Genomic DNA, 23353 nt, shown 5'->3' with positions numbered 1-23353 from the left:
AGAAGATATAGAGGAGGGAAAGGAGAATGTTCCAAATGTAAAAGCAAATGGATTTATTGACTTAAACTGAAGCTATTTCAATTATCAATAAGAAACAATTTTTAAAATTTGTTCATGTCCTTGGAAGTATGCAGAACACTTCATTCCTGGCAATAGCATAGCAAGGTATGTGCAAAGAGGTCCCACAAGTGTTTAGACTGTGTATCCTTCTGGCACCATCTTTCTTTCATGACATCCTACCAACATTGGGGTACAACATTGGGAATGACAAAATAAACTTTCCTTCTCTATAATCTACCCCCTTGATCCTGAGCAATGCACTCACATTGGAGAGTTGGCACATTTGTGCTTTCCCAAGGAATGTTCCAAATGCATACACATACATGCAAACCTGAGTCCTGAACTAATTGGATTCCATGATAAGCAAAGAAAACCACGGGCTCTGAGTCCGTGGTATACCTCTTTCTTATCAAGTCTCACAGAAGTCTCAACTCAACTCTCAAAATGTGTGTAGCACAAACTGGAATTTTTCTAACAATTTAACAGTTGAGTAAACAGACTGCAGGGGATAACTGGAGGAGTTGTAGCTCAAATAACACGTGGGAAACTGATATCTAAACTTCAGCTATTTTTCTTTCTAGCCCATTGACTTTCTCACTGGTCCCACCATCATCCCCTTCCTCTGCTCATCCTCACATCCTTTCTACTCAAATCACTATGGACCAGCAGTGTTGGTATCACCTTGCAGCTTGACTGAAATACTGACACTTAGACCCCTTATCAGATCTACTGATGCAGAATGTGCCATTGAACAAAGCCCTCAGATGATTCTTCTAGGCATTAAAGTTTGAGAATCATGAAAAGCACACCTCCAATCCCTTATAGAAAGAGGCTAGAATGATCAAGTAACTCATCCCTATAGTGACTGCACTTTGGGAGGCTGAGGCAGGAGGATTACTTGAACCCAGGGGTTCAAGACCAATCAGGGTACGGAGCCAGAATTCATCTCTACTTAAAAACAAAACAAAACAAACAAACAAACAAACAAAAAACATAGGCAGGCATGCTGGCAAGCCCCTGTTGTCCCAGCTACTTGGGAGGCTGGGGTGGGAGGATAGCTTGAGCCTAGGAGGTCGAGGCTGCAGTGAGCTGTGATCCTGCCACTTCATTCTAGCCTGGACAACAGAGTGAAATTCTGTCTCAAAAAAGAAATAAAAAGGATAACTAACTTGATGACCATGCATAAACTCATCTGAAAGATAAACACAAGGACTTATTAATTTCATACAGAAGACAGGAAAAATAGTAATTTGGGGCTATAAATGCCTCACTGACTATAATTTTTTTGGTCAATTAAAGTACAGATTAAAGCCATTTATTCACTTAGCTGGAAATGATCAACTAAAATGGCCTTCAGAACTTGCATTTTAAAGATAATTCTTGTCTCTAGATAACTAGTTTATGTACAAAAATGATATTCATGGAGAAATATTTATGTCATCATTGATTATTTTAGCAAAACTCTGTTAGAACTCCTAAATGTGGTCAAACAAAACATGGGATATTTGTATAATGGCAAATAATGCAGTCAATTAAAAGGATGCAATATTATGAAACACCCTCCCTGGTGTTGCTAAGTGAAGAAAAGCAAGATGCTTTGTGTGTGTGTGTGTGTGTGTGTGTGTGTGTGTGTGTGTGTGTGTGTAAAAATGCATTTAAAGTCATAAATATGACCATAAAGATATGGAATATTGCTAGAAGCATACACAAGATACTAGCAATTTCTTTTTGTGGAAAAGGAACAAAGTGACTGTGGACAGAGCAGGGAGACCTACATTTCACTGTACATCTTTTTTTATATATGTCAAACACTATATAATGTGCATAGGTTACTATTCTATAACATTAAACACCTACAGTAATATTTTTAATTTTTTTAATTTTCAGGGATGAAATCTTGCTATGTTTCCTGGACTGGAGTGCAGTCACCACTGGATTCACAGGAAAATCACAGCTTACTATAGACCCAGACTCCTGGGCTCAAGTGATCCTCCCACCTTACCCTCCAATTCCCAATCCTGTAGCTGGGACTACAGGTGCAAACCATCACACCCACATTAGAAATCATTTTTATTCAGGATAGGGAAAGTGATGGAGACTAATTTAATTACAATGTATAATGACAAATGTTACCCTTTGGAGGACATCAGAGAACAGTAAAAACAAGCAATTTAATAACTTGTCTCTATTTAGTTAACTAGTTGAGTGACTTTAGTTGAATCTTTTTATACATTTTCAAGCCTCAGTAGTACTTTTATTTTGGAGAAGAGCAAACTCTCTTTCCTCTCTACTACCTTATAATATTGTGAGGAGGAACCGAGAAAGTAGATGGGAAAATTTATTATAAACCATGATAGGCTATACCAAATTAAGTCTGTGTTGTTGAGCCTGGATGTTTAATACTTTGATATTCTCTAAATGGGATCACATCAAATATTAACTAAATTCTTTATTATTCCTCTTCAATACAACCAACATTTTGGTAATGAGTTTTCCTGAATCACAAACCTTAATATCAATCTGTCCAAAAATTTCCAGGGACATGTTAGATTCATTTGACATTACAGCTCAATAGTGCTCTTGCAGAACAAAAAAAAATTAGCTTTTCTTTCATTTTAATTTTTTAAAACACTCTGTGTGTTAGAATTTAACTGGTGTATTTTCTTTTCCTTGAATAGTATCTTTGGTTTTTCTGACTCCAAGTTGTTAGAAATTGGTTTGTGGCAAGAATAGAAAAAAATCTGTTCATTCTTATATGCCAAATCTAAAGTGCACAGACTTTGAGGGTGAGGACGAGGAGGTGATTATGTTGATGATGATGTGATACTACAATGTATTTCCTTACACATGCTAGGATAAGTGGCAAGTAAAGCTGACCTGAAATACCTTTAAATGCCTCCATTTCTTCCCTACTCTAGCGACACCAGGGAAGCTATCAATGTCAAAAGAAGGTAGGTATTGTCTCTTTCTAGATTGTCTGTTTCCCTTTCTCTGATGATAGAAAACCTTTAAGGACCATTTTAAATTCAACTTCTTTCAAGAAACCACTTCCAATGACCTCAATTCCATGTGATTTAGACCTTCTCTCAGTCAATACTGTACACTGTCTGTCTTCTAATGTATTCTGTTTTATAATGAACTGAGTTATATTTTATCCCCCATTATAGTATATGCTCTGTGAAGACAAGATTGTATCTTGTTCATCTTTACATCTGCAAAGGCATTTCATACTGAGTAGACATTCAACAAAATGTTTATCCATCAAATAATACAAGAAATAAAATGCCTCTCCATTCAAATCTACTTATATCGATGTGCTAAAAAAGATTCAGTCTCTAAGTGAAAAACAATGAACTATAGAAGAAAAAATAACAGATCAACAAAGGCACTGCTTTTATAAAGACCTTCTCTGCACAGAGAATTTATTTTCTGCAGCTATTCTTTTAGTGAATTTTGTAAAAAAAAAAAAAAAAAAAGCACTGTTTGTATAAGCTAAATTATTTTCTAAACTTTGCAATACATACAAATTAGCAGGTTATTTTCAAAGAGGTAACTTTCTTGGGTTCTTATTTGCACTTGTGTAAAAGTTCATTCTCCTGTATACATGCATTTATTGAAAAATCAAATGCTCAAACAATTTCAGACAGACATAGAATAGTGATTTTTCTTCCAAATTTGAATCCCACCAGAAGGGGAAAATGCAGTGACATTAATAACCAATGACTCAATCAAAAAATGATTTAAGGCAAATTAACAAAGATGAAAGTCAAATTTAGACTCAGTCTGTCTAGAAAAGTTGACGAAGAATGAAAACCAGTAAATGCTCAAATTTTGAAAGACATTACACATTTAACTCATCATCTCTGGCTTTATTTTCAAAATCATTTTAGAGAGTTATGTGAACGTGCACAAAAAAATAGACAATTTTTCTAACATAAAGACTGAGACAATATTTATCAAGCCTCCATATTGAGCAACTCTAAAAAGGTATTTGTTGTATATCTGACTCTCAGGTATACCCAGTGAGTCACTAAATAGAATGTAGTGATTTGGCTCTAATATTGAATCATTAAAAAGAATTTATAAAGATAAATGGAGAATTGAAAAGATGAAACTTCAGCAAGCAGCTCCTACCACCTTGGCTATGATTTTACTTTGAGCTTTAACTTTAACCTTTACTTAGTCAAACCTCATTCCTTCTAAGCTTATCTTCACCATCATTTTAACTTTAACTTCCCTGGAGGGAGTTACCTGCATCATTACTAAATAAGAATAGCAAAAAAAAAAAAAAAAAAAAAAAAAAAAAACAACTTTAGCTGACTCCAGCAAACAGAGCAATTTACTGTTAGGAGAAGGTGGAACTAGCTTCCAACTGCTCTGGCTTTCTAGGAGGCAGAATAAGATGATTTTTCCAGGATGAGACTGATTTGATGAATGACTCCATCCCTTTTTTGTCTTGGTGCCACTGATGCTCAAGGGTTGGATTTTTGAGAAAGAGTACTTAAGTGGCCTAGTTTGTGGTCATATGCCCCTTCTCCCTCAGAGATGTCAAGGCAGCTTGATTGATAAAATTGATACAGTTCATAAAATTGTATCCCATCGGTTACAGGGGCATAGGAGCTTCCCATTTGGAGGTGGGTGGGAAGAGGAGACAGACATTTACTTTCTCTCTGACCCAAGCCCCTCACTATTTATTTAAAATGTGGAGTCCTCATTAGGGAAAAGGAGTCAGGCTGGTGGGAGCAAGGAAAAGCAAAGAAAGAAAGCAGATAAGTTATGAGTCTGCCTTTCTTCATGGTCTGAGACAAGTAGCCCTCTTGCATCCAACCTATCACCAGACACCTGCAAGTTGGCTCACTGCCACCTTGACGTTATCAATATGGCACAAAGTCCTCTTCAACACACAGCACACACACTATTCTATAAAATCTCCAGCAAGCCTTTGTCTCCTTGCAGTCAGTCTCTCTCCTGCTGATCCTACCCGTTGAGAGAAGGCAATGAATTTTTCTCCTTTCTTTAATAAATATGCCTTTCTCTACCTCCAATTGCCTTGATAAATTATTTTACCCCTGCACCATCGGCCCAAATAGTCGTCCCTCCCCATCAACATAAAATTTCTTTTCATAGGCATGAAAAGCTCAAATTTACAATAAAAGAAACTTTCACCCTTGAAATAAATTAAAATACTTCAGCGTTTCAGGTCTCCCTTGCCTTTGCTCATGTGATTCCCTCTGACTGGAACACCATTAATCTCTGCTAGGTGAAATTCCAGTCCTCCTTCCAAACCCATTTCAAACAGTACCTCCTCTGTAATGATTTTCCTGACCTCTCCATGAGGAATGAATCACTCCTGCTCCTGTACTTCCAAATTGCATTCTCCATAACCCTATGGACTTGCCCCCGTGTTAACAGTTACTTGTTTAAGTGCTGCTCTTTGTGATGGGATCGTGAAGCTATGGATCTGGCTTCAGGAACACCTCCAATCATGTGCTCCAACCTGACCAGCAAGTCCTCCACAAATGTCCTTTGAAGATGTTAATCAAATTTTTAGAGTGGTAAACTGAAAAGTTGTTTCCAGACATTCTCTGATTCTATTCTGTATATATGCTGGATATAATTACAAAATGAGCTGATTTAAAAACTCCACTTATGAAACATCGGTCATTTTGAGAGTAAGGTTGAGTTACTTTAACAGTTCCACATGGTGTCTATCATGATAGTTATTTTTAAAAGAATGAACAATAATGTATCAGGAACTTCACATTGTCTAGGCTAGACTTCAGAGAAGAAATTCAATGAATACTGTTTTTACCACCTACAAACTTAATATCTAACATGAATAATAATGTCAAAGAGAGGCAATATGCAAAGGAAGAACATGTAATAATTTTTATATTACATACTAATGGACACATAAAAATAATTACAGATTTATTTTTATTTTTAGTAATTATTGTACAATAATTTTTAAATCATATGTACTTACTAATGGACACATAATTTTTTAAATGAAGAAGCAAAGTAAATTACTCAAATGTCCAAGAAGTAATATATGAACATCCACAAGTACAGTACAAAAAACTTAGTTAAAATGATGAATTTCTATCAAATAAAGTAATTCAAAAATTCACTTTCCTGCCTGTTTAAGATAAACTAGAAAGTGTTTACTTCTTCAGAATTCTTACCAATGCAAATTGCACCATATATTTGGGTCTCAAATTTCTCCATTATTTAAAAAAATTATTTAACGTTTATTCAGCCTGATTTGTCCCCCCAATGACATTTTAAACTCTGTGAAGATAAGAGACATCTCTTTTGCTGTTTGATATGCTGGAAAATGCACCACTCATTTCTATAAACTTAAAATGCTCAATAAACATGTTGGGCAAAAACCACTTTCACTGTCTTTATATTTCTTGAGTTTTAGGGAACAAGTTAGTAAAAACTTTTGGTTAAAGTCTTCAGGTTTTTGTATTTATTTATTATTCTATGTTAAGGTTGACTTTTTCTTCACTCTGAGGAAGAGATAGTTATTGATATTACTGTTTACATTAATATGGAAAGCATACTTGAGTAAAATAATCTCATAAAGAAGTTTTATTAATTTAACAATATGAATGTTCTCAATGGATATAAATCCAGAGGTCCTCTGAAGAAGACAGAGTTACTGCTGTCTTATTTCCTCAAAGCATTAACATTATGAATATTATTATCATTGCTTGCTTTGAACATCACCTCCAAATATTCTTCACTGTGCTAAAAACCCTGTTTGGAGGACACTCACTTTAAATTACCGTCAAGGCGTGCTACTACAAAAAAGTAATAATAAAATAAAACTTAAAAAGTGGTAACAGAATTGACAAAGCCAGTAGGATTATTGAAAAGATGATCTTGGGAGACCATCTTTCTAGCTCATTTCAGTTTAATAGCAGATTAGACGTTGAATGGTTCTTATATGTTTCAGCAATTCTGCCAATAAACATTGAAAGAGAAAAAACAATTTTCTCCTGACAAACACAAACCTTTAACACTATGTTCTTACTTGTACATATATGGTTTAAATTAGGTGCAGTTGCTCATGATCAATTCAATCCCTTAACCTCTCAAATGAACCTGTGATGTTTGGGTATGAATCTCTTTCATAGCTGCTTTGAAGTGGCCGGTAATTCAGTTAGTCTGGTTTTATTTCATTTTGGTCAGAAAGTACTATTACTACACTTGAGTTACAATAATTACTTCTGAGTGCTGAGAAGAAATTTGCTTTTAGTATTAGCACGAGCTGCCAAAAATTAAATAAATCCAAAGTAGATAAATGGGGGAGCATATTAAGTTAATTCTAGAGAAGATAACAAAAGTTTTATGGCCAAAGCAAACTCAAAGGTTAAGTACATTTCTATGTCACCTGAGTCTCAAGACATCACAGGCAATAATCTTTTTTCTCTGACCATTTGGATATTTGCTAACCCTCTTGAGAACCTGTTAGATGACAACCCATGAGGCATAAGCAGGAAGGATTGTAGAAGATATGAAATGCATGTGAGTTTTCTGATTTTCAGTTTATTCACAAAATCAGGGCCATGAAAATGGTTAAAAAATTTATGAAAACATTTACAAGGCTTGTAACAATAAATTCTTTAAGATATTTAACACATTTTGGTAAATTATTTTTTTCACATTGTGCTTTCCTTAGTATGTTTATGTACATACTCTCATTTGAATCTCATGAAAGCATGTGTGTGTCATTACTTCCATTCACAGTCAGCTTCCTAGGCAAGTTACCTATGCAGTGGCTCAGAGCCCAAGCTCAGAAGGGCTCCAGGCCTGTATTAATGCTCTGATGTGTCGTCTTGGAATTTGTAATACTATTTGAACAAAGGGTCTCACAGTTTCATTTTGCAATGCGTCTTGCAAATTAGGTAGCTGTCAAAAGCAAGAACCAGCTACCTAATTTTCAGGGTTCAATGCAAAACGAAACTATAGGGCCCGATATTTAAAGGGCCAGGAGGAGAGGATTATCTTCAAACTCAGGGAAACAATTAATTGAATTGTCTAGAGAAGAAAAAAATGGTATTTCACTGGGTCTTGAATAACACTGTGGAAATAGATGTAATTTGGGTGGCAACGGGAAGGGAAACAGACTATTCCAGGTAGACAAGCCTATGCTTTGTCTCTGTTAGGGTACTAACTTTATGATAGGGAACTAGAGTCCATTCACAGTCAGTTCTATCTGTGCCTGACAAAATGCAAACAGAAATCTCTCATGGAAATTTTAAAAGAGAAAGCATGAATTGGAACAAAGTTGGTCACACCATGATAAGAGACCTATAGCCAACCAGATGCCATATACCTATAGTTAACAACATCCAACCCTCCTTTGATTCACAGGCCCAGGGGCTGTGTCCTCAGTTTAGGGAAATTGTCTCTGTCTCTTTCTGACACTGTTAAATTCAAGATGCTCTGTGCATTTGCAAGGACTGTGCACGATACATGGTCCTTGAAATCTGGCCTTCTAGAGTATTCCAGGCTCTCCCCCTGCTATCATTTCTCATTTCATTCTTCTATTCATCTGTTTCTTTGGGTCATATATAGTTTGGAATTGAAATGCTCTAGATTAGGGGCCAGCAAACTATGGTCCAAGGGTGAAATCCAGTCCAGGACTTTTCTTGTATAGTCCTCAAGGTAGGCATAGTATTGATATCTTTAAAGTGCTGTAAACAAACAACACAAATGTTTAAAAAAAGAATATGCAACAGAGAGAATGCTGCTAATATGTGTGGCCTGCAAATCCTAAAATATTTACTATCCTTTTTTTTTTTGAGCTGCAGTCTCGCTCTGTCACCTAGGCTGGAGGGAGTGCAGTGGCATGGTCTCGGCTCACTGCAGTCTCTGCCTGTGGGTTCAAGCAATTCTCCCTCCTCAGCCTCCCAAGTAGCTGAGACTACAGGCACATGTCACCATGCCTGGCTAATTTTTTGTATTTTTAGTAGAGACAGGGTTTCACCATGCTGGCCAGGCTGATCTCGAACTCCTGACCTCATTATCTGCCTGTCTAGGTCTCCCAAAGTGCTGGGATTACAGGCTTGAGCCACTGCACCCAGCCTTACTATCTTGACTTTTATAAAAAATGTTTGACAGTGGTCTAAGTAAACTAAATCATTTTCAGACATGTCATATTTCTTCAGTCTTTTTCTGACCAACAACAGTTATTGGGGAACTTTAAAGGTAGCATTCCCAAAATTTTAAGAGCTAGACTCACAATTAATAAGACACAGTAGGCCTTAAGAACTCTGACAGGTTTGGTTTTGGAGGGTACAGACTACATTAACCTCACTACAGAGCAAGACTCAGTTCAAACTTGCACTGCTCTGTGACCTTTATTCAACCTTGGCAGACTCTAATGGAGTCATAGTCTCAGTTGAAGCCAACTGTAAACAGAAGACTTTATGGAATCCTCTTACTTATTCCTATCTTCTCCCTTCTTCCTCTTTCTCTCCACAGGGAGTCTGTTCATAACGACCAAAAATAAGTACAATTTCTCATCACTCATCTTTTTTTTTTTTTTTTTTGAGACAGAGTCTCACTCTGTTGCCCAGGATGCAGTGAAGTGGCACAAAGTTGGCTCACTGCAACCTCCGCCTCCCGGATTTCAAATGATTGTCCTGCCTCAGCCTCCCACGTAGCCGGGATTACAGGTGTGTACCAACACACCTGGCTAAATTTTGTATTTTTAGTAGAGACAGGGTTTCACCATGTTGACCAGGCTGATCTCCAACTCTTAACCTCAGGTGATCCACCTGCCTCTACCTCTCAAAGTGCTGGGATTACTGGCTGAGCCATCACCGCACCTGGCCCATTCACCACTTCTGTAGACCGTCTGTTACAGGCTCACCACACAGTGAGCCTTTAAAAAATGCAAACAGTGGAATTCTATGGCCCACACTGGAGTTTCTGAGTCAGCCTAGATGACTACAGTAGGAACTTCCATGCTGGCAGCTGCACTTCCTTTTTGCACTTACCTACTTAGTGGAAAGTTTTTTTTCCCAGATGCAGAAGAAACTCATCAAACTTTTATCCTTGCCACCACCAAACCTTCCCTGGCTGTTTTTGGTGCTAACAGATGGGTTCTCAGCCATGGGTTCGTCTGTCTCTGCAGCCAAACCATCTTGGCCTGCCCCCACAGTTTGGTGAGGAATATTAGAAAAATTGGTCCACAACATTGCAGCTAAAAATGTCTAGCTGGAAATGTGCCTATTTTCATCAGAGAATAGGCTTTCACTCCAGTGTAAATAGATTTTTTTAATCATTTACTTCAATAAAAGCCTGAATTACTTTTTTCTATTCTAGTGCCTTTTAAGGTATAGATAGAAAAGCAAAGGAAAGCTGTGGGCAATTTAGAATGGATAGATAATGTAACTGAAAATAGTCATGAAGGGAAATATGTACTATTAAGTAAGATGCTCTTAATATATTTTCTTTGTCCTTTTAAACTTGACTGAACCTACATGTTCTTGCTTTCTCTTTCTTCTACTTTCCTGACACTTAGGATTTTTTGTGCAATAATAATTTACTGAGATATAAACTGTAGTGGTTCTTCCTCTCTTTTTCCTTTCCCTCACTGCAAGCTAGAAGACATGTCTTAATCACAGATGTTTATACAGTAGAAAACAGAAGTCACTTATAGCTAAAATCTTTTTCCAGTCATTTATAAAAACTTTAAAACAATTATGTTAGTGAGTTCCTCTGAGAGCAAAAAGAGAAATTTTCCAAAGGCTCAAAAGACATTAGAGGTTGTAGAAATAAGAAAATAAGCCCGAGAGATTAGAATCCTTTAGACTTTTGTATCAATATCTCAGGGATTATGTAAGAGCTGACTGAAAGAAGATGGTTTTTTGGTGTTTCTGAGGATGTGGGAGGCTAGGCACAAGGATTCTATTTTCCAGTAATTGCCTTTTCTCCAAGTAGAACATCAAAGCAGCAAAGGTATGTTCAAAGGTATCATGTTCAAGGTAACAGGTACAAAGGTATCTCATCAGCACCGTGGATGGATCATCAATAACCAATGGTCTTATGGATGTGCTGAGTTCCATAATCCTGGAGAATCTCTAGGAATGTTGGGCAATTGTGGACAAAACACCCCCAATGACGGTTTATATCACATTGTCCAGCAGCTGATGGTATGGAACCCTGGAGTCACAATGATTCTGATTTGAAAACAATGAATAAAGAGACTTTCTTAAACAACTGACTTTGTAGACTATGATCTGAGCCAGTCATGCCTTTCCATTTACAGGTGACCAGAATGAATAATTAAAGCTCCTGGAAGGATAAGGTTAATAACCCTGGTACACAGAAATCTTCATGTTTCCATTGACTTTGGAGTTTACTGTCAGTGGTGGTTCATCAAGAAAGCTGCACTTTGGAGCCTTGTTCTTCCATGACCCTTTCCTGTCAACCTCACGGCATTAATACGCTAGGCTGCAAAATCTTCTAAATGAAACATGCATTGGTGAGAAGAAGGAAACTTCTTCCATCTGAATTGATGTTGTAGGACGTGTAAAGAGAATAGGCTTCCCTTTTTCACACAACAGAATCAAAGAACTTCAGCCTACCTGGTTATCAAGTCTTTACACTTTGGGTGTAAAAACTTAGATGCTTCCAGCCCATCTAAGTTTTCAGTCGGTCTAAATGCTGATTATAGAAACAAGCTTTGGCTGGAGAAGTCCATCTGAGGTCACCCTGACTGTCACCCTGCCTCCAGGCAGATTAGCACCTAGACCTTGCAACTCACAAAAGTGCTTTCTATTTTTAAACAGCTCCAAGATGCAGCATTATGTAACTTCACTTTGGTAACCCAGTTTAGTGTTTACCAAGCTGTCCTTATATCTACAGTTAACAAAATCTAAAATAATAACAATAATTAGAATAATAAAATTAAGTAAAGAAAACAAATTGTTCTAATTTAAGCTCTGGTTTTGTTTTGTACCCTCACTCAAATAGACAGCTTATAGTAAAAGTTTCCATAAGTCAACTTTAGACAGCTCATTCATGCATATATTCCTGAATTTATTCACATTACCTTTATATGCTGTTTCTAACACAATTTTCTGAAATTTTCTTTTGTATTCATTTTGTTTATTTTTCATTCTCTGTTCTCCGACTTATGTCCCTACCTCCACTGAATGGGAAGTCCCAGAAGACAGGGACATTATCATCTTAGTTCATGGCTCTGTATCGCATTTCCAGTTATCAATAGGGGTATGTCAGGTATGCACCAAATGTTTTTAAATGAGAGAAGAAATTGAATGGCAAGTTGATAAATGTTGCAAACATTATTACGCATCTACTTCATACAAAGCATTTTTGGATTATAAAGATGGGCTGATGCAGCACCCCTAGGCAGAGGACATGTGACAAAATTTAAAGCATGATTTGGTATGTTCTAATACAGACATATGTAAGGAGTTCACAAAAGATAAAATTGCAATAAATCTGTCTTGTTTAATTAATACTACTTTCTCAAAGACATTGCTTTGAAACTCAGTCTCAACTTTTGTTGACACTCAGTCCCAATGTTTGTCCGTGAACCTGCCAACTTAAGCCCCCAATCTATTAAGGAAAGACATGTTTTGACTTTGGTCACACAGCTTCTGGCAGGATTTCAGTGAGGGTTGTTCAGAAAGAAGAGGTTTCAACTGGGCAGTCTGTACTAAGTCATCTTCCCCTTGGAAAGAGAAATGTATCGCTTGTCTACCAAACCATCAGGAAACCCACACCCCAGGGATATCCCATGGGTTACTTACTTCAAAATGATTCATAACACCCGAAGTATATTTTATAAATCAGCTAATCCACAACTCAATCAATCAAATATTTATAAGCTCTACCTTACCCTATTTAGCTTTAAAAACCTATATGCTCCAAAAATAATTTAGAACTTAAATTCCAGGTTGCACTGCTAATATTTTCTAGAATTGATAATACATGATTTTATAGCAGCTTGTACACTGAATAAGCATATCACAAAACTGATGGGTTAAAAGGGTTAGCACGTTATGCACGCTGGAGCTATCTGTGATAGTTCTTTCTTGGTTGGTATGACAGTAGCCCTAGTGAAAACTCGCACCAATTTAAGGAAATATTAAATCTTCTCCCCAGGGGTGTATGAATGAGACATTCTGAAACATGGAAACTGTCAAGTTGCTTGTTGAGCATTCTGGTCACAGAGAGGCCCATGCTATACTCTGCATCGTGTTTCAACCAGAAGGATAAATCAACAATAGAATGTGACTGCATATGCACCCCCCTAGAAAAGCAGAGGAACATCGAAGGAAGCTAATTGTTTTTAATCTCTTACAGGAGGTTTTATGTTTTAAGTCTTATTCCTTTACATTATTTTTCTGAAGTAAACCCTCAGAGTAGGCTTCTCATTCTTGCATTTTGAGTGGGCCATTTCACTCACTACTTCTTTGAACATGTGCAAATCACAAAATAAGGAGGTATTTGGATTCTTACACTGGATGTTTTCAAGTGGCCAGGAAAATAAAAATCTTGCATGGCAATATAAAGAGTATAGAAGACATATTTCTGTTTTTTTCGTACTTCCTCAATGGCCATTACTTAGCTGTTACGCTGTACGGTTATATGGACTTTGATAGTTTCTCTTTTTTGATGTATGAATTCATGATTCAGATGCATCTAGGGTCACTGCATATCCAATCTTCTTTATCAAATGGTTTTCAAGGCCCAAGGCTAAAAAGAGGAGTTTTTTTAAGCATTTCTTTTTGTCAAAAACATTTTCTTCTCTTGACTTTTTTCTTGCCCTGGCAAGAGAAATCAATTCACGTTTGGTTCATTTACATTAAGCTTATTAACATAATGGGCCCCATAAAAACTATTGAAGCTTTCTGTTTTATTTCAAACATTCTTTAACCCTTTCTCTGAAATATATCTATATGTAGTGATTTCTTTATTCTAACTTTCCTCTTTCTTGGCCTTACTCCCCAAATATCTGGACTCTTTAGGCCTCTTGGGAATCCTTTTAGGAATCCTTCTGCCCTCTAAATTAAGTCATCCTCCAAATTCTTGTCCCTCAATGCCCAAATGGACAATTGACTTCATAAGCATCATCTGTGGCTCTCACCTGGAAACTGTAAATCAGTGTGTTTGAGTAAGAACTTTGGAATCTTCATTGATATAGGTTCTACATGAGATAGAGAAACACTGACAAACTGGGAACCATTGCTTTTTTTCTTGCCATCCTGTTATCACAGTTTTCTTACAAATGACTTTCTTATTTTAGATTCCCAAATGCATGTCTTCAAGCCTGGTTGCTCATCTGAGTTTCAACCTTCATTTTCAAGAGTGTGCTGGACCCATTCATATGACTATGCTACAACCCTTCAAAATACTATATTATGTGTATGTCATATACCAGATACTGTTCTACCCACTTTACATACATCACCTCATTTAATCATTATAATGACCCCATGTGTTCAAGGCCATTAATCATCAAACACTAACTCAGAGAAGCTGCATGATTCATCCTGCATTGTAAAATACATGAAACCAGTTGACATGATAAATTTTTATTTTCCCATTAAGCAGCACTACTTTTAGACACAAATATAAAATTAATTCTGGGTTTTTCTCTCTTCAAGTTTTGTTCTTTTTCTAACTTCTGTTTTTCTGTGCATATTTTTACAAGTTTTACAATGTATGCTAGAAACATTATTATGGGCTAATAATCATTGCTGTTAGCTCATGTAATCCTTCCAGTAATACTATGAGCTAAATAATATTATCACAGATGGGAAAATTAGACTCAAAGAGGTTATGTATCATTTCTGATGCAATGAGATAGGCTCTGGCTGGCAGAGCTGAGGTTTGCTTGAACTCTCAGCCAGTTTTCTCAGTGATAATGTACACTTAATAAAAACTAAGGGTTCTTCTAGCTATCCAATACAATAATGAGCAGGACCGCAGAAAGCAGTGCCAGGGGCACTGCTATGGTCTTTATGTTTGTGTCCCTCAAAATGTATATGCTGAAAACCTAGCCTTCAAGATAATGGTATTGGGATATGGGAGCTTTGGAAGGTTATGGGTCACGAAGATAGAGCCCTCGTAAAAGGGATTAGCCCAAAAAGAGAGGCCTGAGAGGGGTCTTTCCACTCACCAGGCACTGAATCTGCTGGTGCCTTGTCTTAAACTTCTAGCCTCCAAAACTGAAAAATAAATTTCTATTGTTTATAAGCCACCCAGTTTATCATATTTTGTTATCAAACATGGGTAAGGCTAAGATAGAAAATTAGTACTGAGAATTAAGTGCTGTTGTAGCAAATACCTTAATATGTAGAAATGGTTTTGGAACTGTACAGCAAGTGGATGCTGGAAGAGTTTTGAGTTGCATGCTAGAAAAACCCTGAATTACCATGAAAAGACTACTAAGGGCTATTCTGGTGAGGGCTCAGAAGGAGAGGAGGAGAGTTGTAGAGAAAACTTCTTTTTAGAGATTACCTAGGTCATCACGAACAGGATGTTGGTAGAAACACAGACAGCAGAGACTATTTTGATGAGGTCTCAGGTGGCAATGAAGAACATGTTATTAGCAATAGAGGAAAGGCCATCCCTGTTATAACGTGGCAAAATCTTGGCTGGACTGTGTTTTTGTTCTTGTGTTTTGGGGAAGGTAGAGTTTTGCAGAGGTGAAACTGGATATTTGATTGGGGAATATCTGAGAAAAGCTTTGAAAGTTTGGCTTGACTCCTTTTGACTGTTCATAGTAAAATGTGAGGAGAGAGAAATGACTCAAAGATGGAATTGTTAATTAGAAGAGAAGTAGAACTTAAGGACTAGGAATACTTTCATTTTATCCATATTGAAAAGAACAGAATGAGAGGATCTGTTCAAGAGAGAATATAAAGGATATAGCCACACAGCTATCAGAGAAGAAATTTATAGGCCATCTAAACAGAAGTAAGTATCTATTGTCCAAGACAACAAAAGATTAACCCATGAAGTAATTCAAAATTCATTAGAGCTGCCTCTCCCATCACAGGTCCAAAGTGCAAGAGTCCCAGTGGGTGAAGGGCCACTGCAGAGAACTCCCATTAGAAAAATGACCAGCAAAAACATGTGGGTGTGGCCACCCCCAAAACCCCAGACTAGCAAGGACATTTGGATGTGAATACTACCCAAAACCCCAGACCCCACTCCAGGCTCTAATCCTACACCAGATACTGTGCTACCCAGTGGGCAATGGAGGAAAGGTCATCCTTGTTATAATGTGAGTAGCAGAGTATCTGCCCTACAATTAGAGCATGGAGTGCTGTTGGGGCACAACCAATGCATAGAGTCTTGGGGAGCTGAGGCCATCACAGAGAACCACTTTAGGGACAGGGCCCTAGCAGAGCTGCCACAGTGTAGGCCATTCAAAGCCATAGGAGCAGGGCCACTGGGACCCTGGGAGGGCTTGGTAAATGAGTGGGACCACATTCCCAATGTGCCCCTCCATGCCACTGTATCTAGAAGGTGGCACTGCAGGCCCAGTGGGCCTAGAGAGCAGAGCATGAAGCCAAAGAGAATTATTGAAGTTTAATGTATTTTATCCTGTTAGGTTTTGGACTTGTTTGGGCCACTCCTTCTTCTTTCCCATTTGACTCTTTTGGAATAGACATGTTTGTCCTATGCCTGTTCCGTCCTTGTATGTTGAAAGCACATAACGTTTTTTGGTTTTATAGGCTCACAGTTAGAGAGCAATTTGCCTTAGAATGAATTGTAACTTGGGTCTCATTCATATCTGACTTAGATAATATTTGGATGAAATATTGTGCTTCAGACATTTGAGTTGATGTTAGAATGAATTAAGTCTTTGGGGGTTACTGGGCTTAACTGAAACATAATGGATATATTTTTCACGTGAGAATAACATAAATTTAGAAGGATTAGGCCCAAATACCATGGTCTGAATGATTGTGTCTCCCCAAATATATGTTGAAATTCTAGCCCCCAAGATGATAGTAGTAGGAGGTGAGAGCTTTGGGAGGGTATTAAGTTATGAGGGCAGAGCCACTATAAGATTAGTGTCCTTGGCCGGGTGCAGTGGCTCAAGCCTGTAATCCCAGCACTTTGGGAGGCCATAGTAGGTGAATCACGAGGTCAAGAGATCAAGACCATCCTGGTCAACATAGTGAAACCCTGTCTCTACTAAAAATACAAAAAATTAGCTGGGCATGGTGGTGTGTGCCTGTAATCCCAGCTACTCAGGAGGCTGAGGCAGGAGAATTGCCTGAACCCAGGAGGCGGAGGTTGTGGTGAGCCAAGATCGCGCCATTGCACTCCAGCCTGGATAACAACAGTGAAACTCCGTCTCAAAAAAAAAAATAAATAAATAAAGATTAGTGTTCTTTAAAGGAGATACAGACTGGCCTTGTCCTTTCTACCAAATGAAGACACAGCATAAAGACAGCTGTATATGAACCAAGAAGCAGGCCCTGACCAGACACCAAATCTGCCAGTCACCTGATCTAGGACTTCTCAGCTTCCAGAACTGTGAGCAATAAAATGTTTGTTGTTTATAAGAATGTATATGTGTACATCCTATGGTATTTTGTTATAAAAGACCAGAGAACCTAAGACAGGCGCCCTACCAAACTGTGAATAAAAAGTGTTCAAAATACCCTACTGCTTTTAAAAACATGAGTCTGTTCACATTTTAGGAAAACATGTCACACTGGGGAATTAAAATACAGCATAAAGCTCACATAGCTTACTAGAACCCAAGAATATGTGTTGACTGGGGGCTAGAAAATGAGCTGAAGAAATTTTTCACAATTAACATTTCCTATTGCAATTATACTAGTGACATAATCATTGTGATATTTTCCAAATAGAGTTGTGAAGAATGATACAAAATAAATATTACATCAGCCACTAATAATGATGGAGATTAAGAGGTGATTATGGGTTAGTTAGAAGGGGAATAAATTAAGAATAGAAATAATTTGCTCATAATGGTAGACTAAGGCTCATCCACGTGTTTCCTATGCAAAGAAATCAGGCTATTTAAGAAAATTTTAAGGTACTAAATTTGGAATGACTTTAAATTCTAAGCCATTGGTCAAATTGTCCAATATTTCAAATCTGACATGCTGAGATAAACAATTATTTATTTTTTATTTAAAATAAAATCCTGGGCTGGGCATACTGGCTCAAGCCTGTAATCCAAGCACTTTGGGAGGCTGAGACGGGTGGATCATGAGGTCAGGGGATTGAGACAATCCTGGCCAACATGATGAAACCCTGTCTCTACTAAAATACAAAAAATTAGCTGGGCATGGTGGCACGCACCTGTAGTCCCAGCTACTCGGAAGGCTGAGGCAGGGGAATCACCTGAACCCAGGAGGCAGAGATTGGAGTGAGCTGAGATTGCACCACTGCACTGCAGCCTGGTGACACAGTGAGACTCTGCCAAAAAAAAAAAAAAAAAAAAAAAAAGTTTATTTTCATATAAATCTGGAATTATTCAAAAATGTTTTTTAAAAATAGAAATTTTCATGTTTGGGATTATTGGTTAACTGTCTTCATTTGTAAAGACACAGTGAAACAAGAAGAACATTTTCTTCATTATCCTTCCTATTTTTCCACAAATCTTGAAATGGCATATTCCTGGGGAAATAGAATTTTTAAATCGCTGTAAATATAATTATTTAGCTTCATCCTTATTTATATCCCAGCATCTACTGATATTTTCAGTTGGTCAAGGGTTTTGTCGGTCAAAGGTGGAAAGAACTTACTTTGTTTAAAGAATAGGTAGGAGTAAAAGAAACGTGAAATTCTTCAAAAACAAAGATAATATTTCTGTCATATATATGTGCAGAGTGTTCAGTAACATATTAAAATAATTTATGAGAATAGGAGAAGAAAAGAAAAGAAACACTAATTGTTCATTCATAGGTTGTGCCTTTCCTCAGGACAGAGGTCATCACTTCTTTGCATTCTCAGCAGGTAGCTGTTCTTGGCAAATAAATACTAGATGGTCAAATATTGGTAAAATATTATTTTAAATACTAAGTGCTTTTATATTTCTTACTCAAAAGTTATGTAGGATATTTTAATGTTGTTATGTAGGTGAGAACAACTAGCTGTAACAAAAATATTTTAAAAGCATACTTCCTATGGGTTTAGTGTTACTACCATCAGTGAGGGGGCTCTTATTAGCCACTTTGTCAGATGAAGGAGGAACAGAGAGATTTGGTAATTTAGTAAAACCCCACATGTAATAACCAGAAAAACATGGAATGCCTCTTTTTAAAACTGTACTCTTTGCAAATTGGATTTCCAAATGATTTTAATAGGATTCTGAAAAGACCCTTTCTCTGTTATTCCCAGCATCCTGGGGTCATTTTTCTTAGTCTGATGATTCCTCTAGTGACACGCAAAGGAGAAAGAGATCCAATCAAACTGTCATTGCTGGAGCCTTGTTATTGAAATTTCCAATTGCACAGTTCTATTTGCCTATCTCTCCGCAACAACACTTTCTTCTTTACCTCCCTCTCTTTTAACGTGCCTACCAACCCCCATCCTTAAACTCAAAAAAGTCCCAGACTCATCATCTCGATTCACTAAACAAATACATGCCACAAATGTGCTGAGCTCCCCAAATGAACTTTCTTTAGCTAGGACAGAATCAGGACAGGAGCACATTTTTCTCTACTGCCAAGGAGAAAGTTACTGCATCATCCCAAGCCAGAAGAGAGAAAAATGGCCTCTACCCAACACTACAAAAACTATTCTGCCTGTTTCAAGATTAGACACAAAGGAATATGAGAATACAGTTTTTAGTCAGTGTGATTCAATCAACCGCATTCTGAAGCCAAGTCCTGCTCACTTTCCTAATGTTCAAGAACAAAGCCTGCTGAGGTGTATGAAGTAAATACGATAACTCCTAAAGGCAGCATCTATCATTTTTTCTTACAAATGAGTTTGCCTGCTCTGGCCTCACTTCAGAATAATGTACAGTTTGACCCTCAGAAATATTCCACAACAGATGCCAGGATGCCTTTCTTTGAAATAAATGAATCAGGGTTATCGACGTTCCCCTAACTTTTAGGACAAAGGGTCTATCAGAAAGTTAGAAAATGGATCTTCCTACAACATATATAGATATATGCATGCCTTATATGCCAGTGTATCTGTAGAAATTACCTCCTACTCCCAGAATCACAGAGACCTTGTCACAAATGGTACTACTTGACTTTCTCAAGGCAAAATATATCCCTGTTTCCATCTGTTTCGTTACTCTTTTCTCTAACTTGTCCTGTTTCTTAAGCTACAATTATCTTTCCTAATTGCCTTGAAAGTAACAGGAGAAAGGTCAATTAGCACTGTCTGTACAAGATAGCAAAGTGTTGTTTGATTTCTATTCTCTGAATCCTCGTTTGATTTTCTAAATTTGTTCTGAGACTTAGCAGAGAATTAACTGATCAGCTGGGCACAATTAGAACAATCCAATCAAATAATGAAGTGATCAGCTTTGTCTTATTTCAAAAGAGTCACTTATTACCTGGACAAAATATAATTAAACCTGTTTCTCAATTTACCTAGCCCCCATTTTCCAAGTGTTTCCATTATTGTCATGGCTAGATTGTACTAACATGAACAATACAAAATATTATCTTCCTATTGAAAACCGGCTCAGCAAGATTTCAAAGCAGGAATTCATACAGACTCTGCCCACCCGATGCTTGGTGCAATTCCTTCTGAAATAGTTAATCTCCTATGTCTGTTAAGGCCATGAATATACAGGGAAGGGGAGTGGGGTTGCTGGAAAAATACGGTGGGAGCTACCAAGTGCTCCTGGATAACAAGAGGAAGAGATGTAGACAGAATGTGAATACAAAGTAACATAATCAAATGCAAACTTGATGCCAGATACTTCATAGAAAGTGTAACAGATGGACATAGGCCCACAAAGGGGGCCCCAGAAGCATTAAGACTTGGGGGGCTCATATTGAGGTGTGCCACCTTCTAGAATGCAATGAATGTCTGTTGAACTGAATTAAAATTCCTGCACTAAATTATATTTGACTGGTTTTTTGAACATCTTGCTTCAAGCATGTCTTCCCACCTTTTATTTGCTTGTTTTTTAGTTTAGTTTTGTCTTTGTTAGTAGAGTTATTAAACTGTGAATTAGAAGAATGCCACAGCCTCAGTGCATTTCTATCTGATGGTGTTTCCATGGTTTACTTATTGATATGGTGAGATCTTGCAGCATGTAGAAGAATGCAGATGTGTGGATGAATTAAGGACAGGTTGAATGAATTTATTGACATGTAGGAGAAGCAAAATTTTACTTCTACCCTTTTAGGGTTTTGGGGTTGGCCTGAGAATGAAACTGATATAATACAGATAAAAAGGAAAAAGCCCTCATAAGGAAATGAAGACTCAAAGAAGTTATAAAATATAAATTCTTTTTTTTTAAATTTTTTATTGCATTTTAGGTTTTGGGGTACATGAGCAGAACATGCAAGACAGTTGCGTGGGTACACACATGGCAGTGTGTTTTGCTTCCTTTCTCCCCTTCACCCACATTTGGCGTTTCTCCCCAGGCTATCCCTCCCCACCTCCCTCTCCCACTGGCCCTCCCCTTTTCCCCCCAATAGACCCCAGTGTTTAGTACTCCCCTCCTGTGTCCATGTGTTCTCATTTTTCATCACCTGCCTATGAATGAGAATATGCGGTGTTTCATTTTCTGTTCTTGTGTCAGTTTGCTGAGGATGATGTTCTCCAGATTCATCCATGTCCCTACAAATTACACAAACTCATCATTTCTGATTGCTGCATAATATTCCATGGTGTATATGTGCCACATTTTCCCAATCCAGTCTATTATCAATGGGCATTTGGGTTGATTCCAGGTCTTTGCTATTGTAAACAGTGCTGCAATGAACATTCGTGTACATGTGTCCTTATAGTAGAACGATTTATAGTCCTTTGGATATATACCCAGTAATGGGATTGCTGGGTCAAATGGAATTTCTATTTCTAAGGCCTTGAGGAATCGCCACACTGTCTTCCACAATGGTTGAACTAATTCACACTCCCACCAACAGTGTAAAAGTGTTCCTTTTTCTCCACATCCTCTCCAGCATCTGTTGTCTCCAGATTTTTTAATGATCGCCATTCTAACTGGCGTGAGATGGTATCTCAATGTGGTTTTGATTTGCATCTCTCTGATGACCAGTGATGATGAGCATTTTTTCATATGACTGTTGGCCTCATATATGTCTTCTTTCGTAAAGTGTCTGTTCATATCCTTTGCCCACTTTTGAATGGGCTTGTTTGTTTTTTTCCTGTAAATCTGTTTGAGTTCTTTGTCAATTCTGGATATCAGCCATTTTTCAGATGGGTAAACTGCAAAAATGTTTTCCCATTCTGTTGGTTGCTGATTCACTCTAGTGACTGTTTCTTTTGCCGTGCAGAAGCTGTGGAGTTTCATTAGGTCCCATTTGTCTATTTTGGCTTTTGTTGCCAATGCTTTTGGTGTTTTGTTCATGAAGTCCTTGCCTACTCCTATGTCCTGAATAGTTTTGCCTAGATTTCCTTCTAGGGTTTTTATGGTGCCAGGTCTTATGTTTAAGTCTTTAATCCATCTGGAGTTAATTTTAGTGTAAGGTGTCAGGAAGGGGTCCAGTTTCTGGTTTCTGCACATGGCTAGCCCGTTTTCCCTACACCATTTGTTAAACAGGGAATCCTTTCCCCATTGCTTTTTTCTGTCAGGTTTATCAAAGATTGTATAGTTGTAGATATGTTGTGTTGCCTCCGGTGCCTCTGTTTTGTTTCATTGGTCTATATCTCTGTTTAGGTACCAGTACCATGCTGTTTTGATTACTGTAGCCTTGTAGTATAGTTTGAAATCCAGCAGTGTGATGCCCCCCGCTGTGTTCTTTTTGCTTAGAATTGACTTGGCTATGCGGGCTCTCTTTTGGTTCCATATGAAATTCATGGTGGTTTTTTCCCGTTCTGTGAAGAAAGTCAATGGTAGCTTGATGGGGATAGCGTTGATTCTGTAAATTACTTTGGGCAGTATAGCCATTTTCAGGATATTAATTCTTTCTAACCATGAACATGGAATGTTTCTCCATCTGTTTGTGTCCTCTCTGATTTCATTGAGCAGTGGTTTGTAGTTTTCCTTGAAGAGGTCCCTTACGTTCCTTGTGAGTTGTATTCCTAGGTATTTTTTTCCTTTTGTAGCAATTGTGAATGGCAGTTCTTTCTTGATTTGGCTTTCTTT

This window comes from Callithrix jacchus, chromosome 15 (genome assembly GCF_049354715.1).
Source record: "Callithrix jacchus isolate 240 chromosome 15, calJac240_pri, whole genome shotgun sequence".
In the NCBI taxonomy this organism is placed as follows: domain Eukaryota; kingdom Metazoa; phylum Chordata; class Mammalia; order Primates; family Cebidae; genus Callithrix; species Callithrix jacchus.
The sequence above is the reverse complement of the archived record's forward strand: the minus strand, read 5'-3'. Positions refer to the sequence as shown.